Source organism: Ruditapes philippinarum, unplaced genomic scaffold, assembly GCF_026571515.1.
Source record: "Ruditapes philippinarum isolate M1 unplaced genomic scaffold, ASM2657151v2 ctg4531_1_1_1_1, whole genome shotgun sequence".
NCBI classification, from domain to species: Eukaryota; Metazoa; Mollusca; class Bivalvia; order Venerida; family Veneridae; genus Ruditapes; species Ruditapes philippinarum.
Genome location: NW_026853383.1, coordinates 104,184 through 111,790, shown reverse-complemented (window position 1 = coordinate 111,790; position 7,607 = coordinate 104,184). Strand labels below are relative to the sequence as shown.

General features: G+C 33.6%; 1 protein-coding gene across 1 annotated transcript in view; it reads left to right on the top strand.

Moving 5' to 3' along the window:
* The first annotated feature begins 2 nt into the window (after window positions 1–2).
* LOC132736716 (GRB10-interacting GYF protein 2-like) overlaps window positions 3–7,607 on the top strand; it is a 38,378-nt gene continuing 30,773 nt past the window's right edge. The window contains exon 1 of the mRNA XM_060723910.1: window positions 3–105. The gene's annotated coding sequence lies outside the window, so the exon portion shown is untranslated. The remainder of the gene's footprint in view (window positions 106–7,607) is intronic.

Sequence of the window (7,607 nt, the reverse complement as noted above, 5' to 3'; positions counted from 1 at the left end):
CCATTTCAAGTCACGTGATACACACAATTTACGGCCATATTGGTTTTCAGCTTCGTATGCAAGAAGTTGTATTATTTTATCCAAATTAAAAGACAGGCGCTTCAGGTATACGTTTTCCACATGATTGTATGCTAGCCCGTAAAGTAACCTCAATTTTATTGAAAGCCATATGTTTTTTACCTTTGAGACCTTTTTTTGCGTCAAATTTAATGTCTAAAATATGTTGGATTTCTAACTTACAAGTTCTAAAACTCGTTAACACCACTCGACTCTAGCTCTTATTTTCTACAAAACTCATGTTTATACTTGATTTTAAGTAACATTAATGTCTATAAACTCTAAATTAAGTGTGTATTACTTTAGTTTACAGACATTTGAAATTGATACCAAATCAACCTGAGTCACTGACACTGGTCAGGATGACATATGATATCTTAAAAAAGAAATCTGTAGTTGATATTTCCATGTTTCAGTCTGATAGTCAAAACAGAAGTTTTCAAAAATAACCAACTTGCATGAAGCCGGGATAACTTTAAATTTTAACCAGTCTGTGCAATACGGGCCCATACAGCCAGTCACAAAATTTTATTTATAATTTGAATAAAACATGAAATAGGAAAACCTTTCTATATACATCTCCAAGTTTCTATAATTTTATAAGTCATTAACTCGTTAATGTTTATCCGAACATGTACATGTCACAAGCAAGGAAAATAGTTTACACACAGTCTTTCCATATTTGGCAGTAGGTAGCTCTGCAACATCACAGCTACCCTGCAATTGGCATAAATGGTGTGCACAAAATCGGCAACGTCTTTGGTGTTATTTTAGTCACACTAACAAAAATTAAAGAGTGGCAAATTCATGTAGAGGGATCAAACAGCAGTCAGTCTAATTACTCCAAGACTACTCAATGGATGAATAGTCTGGAAGTTCCAGATTTAAGCCAGTTTTCAGCAATCACGTAAATGCATTGACATTTCAGGGGTATAGGTTGACTCTTCCCTCAAGTGAGACCTGAAACAACTCTACTGCCCATTTGTTCATTTTAACAGGTGATGATTATTTTCTGTTTTGTTTCAAAAAGTCATTTTGTGATGAATGTTCGAAAAGCATTTTTGTGCATCACACACTGTGGTATGAATCAACACTTCTGATTGATCAGATTGTGATTGTGGCATCAGATTATAGAAAACAAGTAACCAACAGATATTGTAGTTCCATAATAAATGAAACAAATTTGAAAAAAACAAATTATATATTTTCATCATGAAGTTTCTGCCCACAGACTATCATATGAAAGGCCTAGAGAAATAAAGCAAAGGAGCAAATAATTAAAGTTGGTTGAATGAAATTGATTCAGAGAGGGAATAATGGGGTATTTGGCTAATGAAACCTTAAATTCCTGGGTACATAATAGTCATAGAATAGGATTTATTCTTCTAATCAAATGCATTTTTTTTCATTTATAGATTGAGTTTGTGCTGAAAAAGCATACTTTGATTATCTCAAATTGCTTGTTTCAAGGAGATTTCAGGGGCTAAGCCTCCCTCATCCCCCACCAGGGCTCTGCCCTGGACCTCCCTCCCCCCATGCCCCAACCCAGCAAAATTTTCAGGATTTATAAAATTGTCAACTTTCATCCATGCTTCTCCAAGACAACCCAAGATTACCCTCAGACAATTTAGATACATGTATTATATGTAGCCCATGAAAATATAGTGATCATAATTGCTTATTTGATTAAACCAACTATGTTATATCTCTATTTTACATGTACACATTGAACTATCTTAGTAAAGGAATTTCACACATGGATGCCAACAAGTAATCAACCTTATGGCACTTATTATAATTCAGTGAAGGAAATAAAAAAAATAATTTTTTTTTTTAATAAAGATATCTACAAACTCATGCAAAATCAAGTAAAATTTTTAAGCTATTTCTAACATTGTTGTAATCATTTTAACTGATTTTTTTATTGTAAAATAAAGAAATGTGTTATATTTTTGCAAAAAATGTTTTGTGACGGGACTGGTCTGGGCAGATATAACAATAGCTTAGCTTCACTACTGCACTACAAAGTTAACATTTATTAGTCCCCTACCGGTTTATCGGAGGGGACTTTAGGTTTACCCTCTGTCCGTCCGTCTGTCAGTCCGTCCGTCCACAAAACTGGATCCCGCTATAACTTGAAAAGTACTGAAAATATTTTTATGAAACTTGATATATGGATAGATGGCAGTATGGAGATTATGCACGTCTTTTTCTTTTCTTCCTATGTTAAAAATTCTGGTTGCTATGGCAACAAATAGGCTGAAAATATGGCAAATTTTTATTTACACATAAACTGGATCCAGTGATAACGCAAAAAGTACTGGAAATATTTTTATGAAACTTGAAATATGGGTAGATTATGCATGTCTCTTTCTTTTCTTCCTATGTTGAAAATTCCGGTTGCTATGGTCAACAAATAGACTGAAAATAGGGCAAATTTTACACATAAACTGGATCCAGTGTTAACGTAAAAAGTAATAGAAATATTTTCATGAAACTTGTAATATGGGTAGATGGCAGTCTTGAGGTTATGCATGTCTTATCTGTTCTTCCTATTTTGAAAAAATATTGGTTGCCTTGGCAACAAATAGGCTTAAAACATGGCAAATATAACAATATTTGTGATTAGTCAAAAAGAGCTGAAAATTTTTATGAAATTGCATCTTTAATTCAAGAGTTATCTCCTCTTTAAGAATTTTGCTTTTAAAAATGTTATATTCTGGTAACAGGGATGTTTCAAATATTAACTTTAGAGTGTCCTTCAGTCAGTCTGTCTGTCTGTTCATAAAAACTGTTTTCTGTGATCACTTTTAAAGAACTTTTCCAACAAATTTACTTAAAATAGAGAAAAATTGAAACATTAGTGAATGGCCAATGGCTCTTTAGAATGTTGATGGGGTTCTAACCGGTAGGGGACTTATGGATTGCTTGCAATACTATGATCTCTAAAGTCTTTACTGTACAATTATGATTCATCAATTAGCATCCTTCAAAACCTCTATTCAGTAGATATATCTTTTAAATTTTGGTTCTGAAGCAATTTCATATATGATAAGGGTGTAATGTTTTACCGTTATACTGATATATTGCAATATGGAAAAAAATTCGTACCACAGTGCGATTTTTGGAAAACCGGTATTTTATAAAAATCATAATTTTCAATTAATTGTTTTCTAATTTCGTACAAATTTCGCATAAAATCTTTAATTGGCGAATTTTATTGGCCCCAATGTAAGATAAAAATATCTGACAACTAGTACACTTAAAAGTCATAAGCGTCCGCATAATTTACATAAGCAGCCCAGATGTGAAAGGTCACATGCAACTAGTTTTGTTTATTAAATTGTGTGACACTTTACTTTCTATTTATTCCTTACATTTTTATTAAGTCTCTACTAAGAATATATACATACAGTCTTCACGAAAAACTTTAAAAAGCACAGGACATTCGGGCCAGTAAAATATCAAATCTTACTGGACCTGGTGATTTTTAGCCGGACCAAATACATAGATAGGTAAAAAAATTGATGGAAACAGGAAAACACTTTATCATGCTTCCCTTGATAATTTTGAAAGAAGCATAATATGTCTTGTATTCTGGGCCATATGTTGACAGCTTTGAAAAATCTTTAAGAACCAAATGTTTAGGCAAAATTGATTAGAATTGAACATGAACAAGGCAATTTGCTTTAAACAAATCATTTTCACACAAAATATTTACTTAACTCAATAACCACAAAATCATAGCTAAATAATGACCATAATAAACAATGGTTTAATTTCCGTAACTGTACGGTGCGGTACGGAAAATATCCAGGAAAAAAAAATGGCGGCCTCCATTACTCAATACAATTTAGAAATCTCTCGCTGTGTTTTGAACAATTATGACAGAATTGATGGGTTTCATTTGCAAAAAAGGCAAAAAGATCAATCTTTTAGGGAACCCTGCTTCATTATTTTGATGAAATTTTCTTATAATATTTTTTCATGACAAAAAAATCTACTGGTCCGTCGGACCACCAACCTTGCAATAATCACCAGACCGATGCTAAATTTAGTGGCCTCGGGCCTCGGACTGGCGTTAATTTCGAAGACTGTACATAAAATAATAATGTATAATGTTACTCCATCTTTACATCAAAACATATACACGACAATGCGTATTGCAATATATTGCAATACTCTTCGGCAAAATGGCAATATTTGCAATACTTTTTTTGCTGTATTGTAGCACCCCTATATACAGTAAATATACTGTCAATGAGTAAATCATATTATTAAATGATAGGGTTAACAGGAAACAAGAGTATTTTTTGTAGAATTAAAAAAAAAATGTCTTGAAAAAGCAAATAAATAATGACAACAAATTTAATTCACTATTGAGTATGATTTTGGCACATTTCACAAACAGGTGTTTAAATGATCCACATGAATTTGCCAACCTTAAATCCTTTTTAATGTGTCCGGAAGAACATCAGACTTCCTGTTGGTCAGCATGTGTAGTTGTGTATCTGGGATTTTTCTTTTTATATGCCTGAAAGAATTTCGGGCATATTATGTTATACCCCCTGGCGTCCGTCTGTCTGTCTGTTAGCAATTTGGTTTTTAAGTTCCATTTGGCCCACAGTATTCAAACTTCATAGGATGATTGCCCATATTGGGTAGAAGACCCCTATTGATTTTGGGGTCACAAGGTCAAAGGTCAAGGTCACTATAGCTTAATACTGAAAATGGTTTTCGGACCATAACTTAAGTTCCATTTGGCCCACAGTATTCAAACTTCATAGGATGATTGTCCATATTTGGTAGAAGACCCCTATTGATTTTGGGGTCACAAAGTCAAAGATCAAGGTTACTATCACCTTTAAACTGGAAACAGTTTTCGCTTAATAACTCAAGTATTAATCAACCTACAGCTGTAAAATTTTATAGGATTAACAGCTTTATACCCCTGACGTCTTTTCGTCCATCCGTTGTAGCATTTTTACTTACAAGATACCGGTAACATCTTGATGGTGGTGCTTTGAAAACAGCAACTGTATATATATACATTAATGTTCTTCAGCTATAAAGGAGGATTGCTTTTTGAAGGAGGTAATACTGTATTTAATTCCCATGTCTTACAAATGCTTCATCCTTACTAAAAGATAAAGTACTTTCGGGCATATAATGCTCCACCTAGCGGTGCTCTTGTTATTTCTTTTAAGCATACTTATAAAGATTAAATGCAATATAAAATTGAGATTTGAAATTTTTAATATTGGGAAAAATGAAGATGTCAACATTGAAAAAAATCAATAAAACTTAAAACTCGCTCTGATTAGGGGGAGAATGGTTATAATTTTAACATGCCTCTAAGTAATTTATATGCCCTGGCCTAGGTCAAGTGAGTTATTTCAAAGACAGAGTATCCCTTTTTGCAACACTGATAAAACTTTTATCATAACTAACATGGACTTCCTATTTCCTATAAGATGTCAACATTCTAAGTTCTTAAAAATTTTTTTGCTGATTACTGGCTAGAACCTTGCTTGAGGATCTATGCAATTTCTAAGAAAAATTAAGTATACATCATTTTGAGCATTTACTTGATAAACCTATAATAAAAAATCTGCAAATCAGATTGGAAGCAATTCAACTTTTGGTTTGAATAAAGGCAGTATAAACATAAAGTTTAAAGAATACAACATCACAATGGGAAAATGAGATTGTTATATAAATATAAGAAAAAAAATCTGAAAAAAAAGACGAAATTGTAAGCTTAATTGATGTACTTTTTAGCTCACCTGTCACAAAGTGACGGGGTGAGCTTTTGTGATCGCTTTTCGTCCGGCGTCCGGCCGTAAACTTTTGCTTCAAATGACATCTCCTCATAAACCACTAAGCCAATTTCATCCAAACTTCACAGGAATGTCCCTTTGGTGGTCACCTTTAAAAATTGTTTAAAGAATTTAATTCCATGCAGAACTCTGGTTGCCATGGCAACCGAAAGAAAAAACTTTAAATATCTTCTTTTAAAAAACCCAAAGAGCTAGAGCTTAGATATTTGGCATGAAACATCTTCTAGGAAGTGTCTACCAAGTTTGTTCAAATAAAAGCCCTGGGGTCAAAATTAATCCCGCCCCAGGGGGTCATTGATTTTCCCTTTATACATATAGTAAAAACTTAAAAATTCTTCTTTTAAAGAACCCAAAGAGCTAGAGCTAAGATATTTAGCATGAAACATCATCTAGTAAGTGTCTACCAAGTTTGTTCAAATAAAAGCCCTGGGGTCAAAATTGGCCCCGCCCCAGGGGGTCATTGATTTTCCCTATATGAATAAAGTAAAAACTTAAAAAATCTTCTTTTAAAGAACCCAAAGAGCTAGAGCTAAGATATTTAGCATGAAACATGTTCTAATGTATGTCTACAAAGTTTGTTCAAATAAAAGCCCTGGGGTCAAAATTGGACCCGCCCCGGGGGTCATTGATTTTCCCTATATGCATAAAGTAAAAACTTAAAAAATCTTCTTTTAAAGAACCCATAGAGCTAGAGCTAAGATATTTAGCATGAAACATCTTCTAATAAGTGTCTACCAAGTTTGTTCAAATAAAAGCCCTGGGGTCAAAATTGGCCCCGCCCCAGGGGGTCATTGATTTTCCCTATATGCATATAGTAAAAACTTAAAAAATCTTCTTTTAAAAAACCCATTGAACTAGAGCTAAGATATTTAGCATGAAACATCTTCTAATAAGTGTCTACCAAGTTTGTTCAAATAAAAGCCCTGGGGTCAAAATTGGCCCCGCCCCAGGGGGTCATTGATTTTCCCTATATGCATATAGTAAAAACTTAAAAAATCTTCTTTTAAAGAACCCAAAGAGCTAGAGCTAAGATATTTAGCATTAAACATGTGCTAATGGGTGTCTACAAAGTTTGTTCAAGTAAAAGTCCTGGGGTCAAAATTGGCCCGGCCCCGGGGGTCATTGATTTTCCTTATATGTGTATAGCAAACACTTAAAAATTCTTCTTTGAAAAAACCCAGATAGCTAGAGTTTAGATGTTAAGCATGAAACATCTTCTAGTGAGTGTCTACAAAGTTTGTTCAAATAAAAGCCCTGGGGTCAAAATTGGCCCTGTCCTGGGGGTCATTGATTTTCCTTATATGTGTATGGCAAAAACTTAAAATTTTCTTTGAAAAAACCCAAATAGCTAGAGTTTAGATATTAAGCATGAAACATCTTCTAGTAAGTGTCTACAAAGTTTGTTCAAATAACAGCCCTCGGGCTAAAACTGGCCCCGCCCCAGAGGTGTCATTGTTTTTAACTATATGTGTATAGTATTAACTTGGTAGACACCCACAAAAAGATGTTGGGATTTTTAAAAGAAGATTTTTTAAGTTTTTAAAAAACTTAAAAAATCTTCTTTTAAAAATCCCAATGAGCTAGAGGTTAGATTGCAGGCAACATCTTTTTGTTCAAATAAAAGCCCTTGGGTTAAAATTGGCCCTGCCATAGGGGTGGGGGGGGGAGGTCATTGTTTTTCAGTATATGTGTGTAGTAAAAACTTAACAT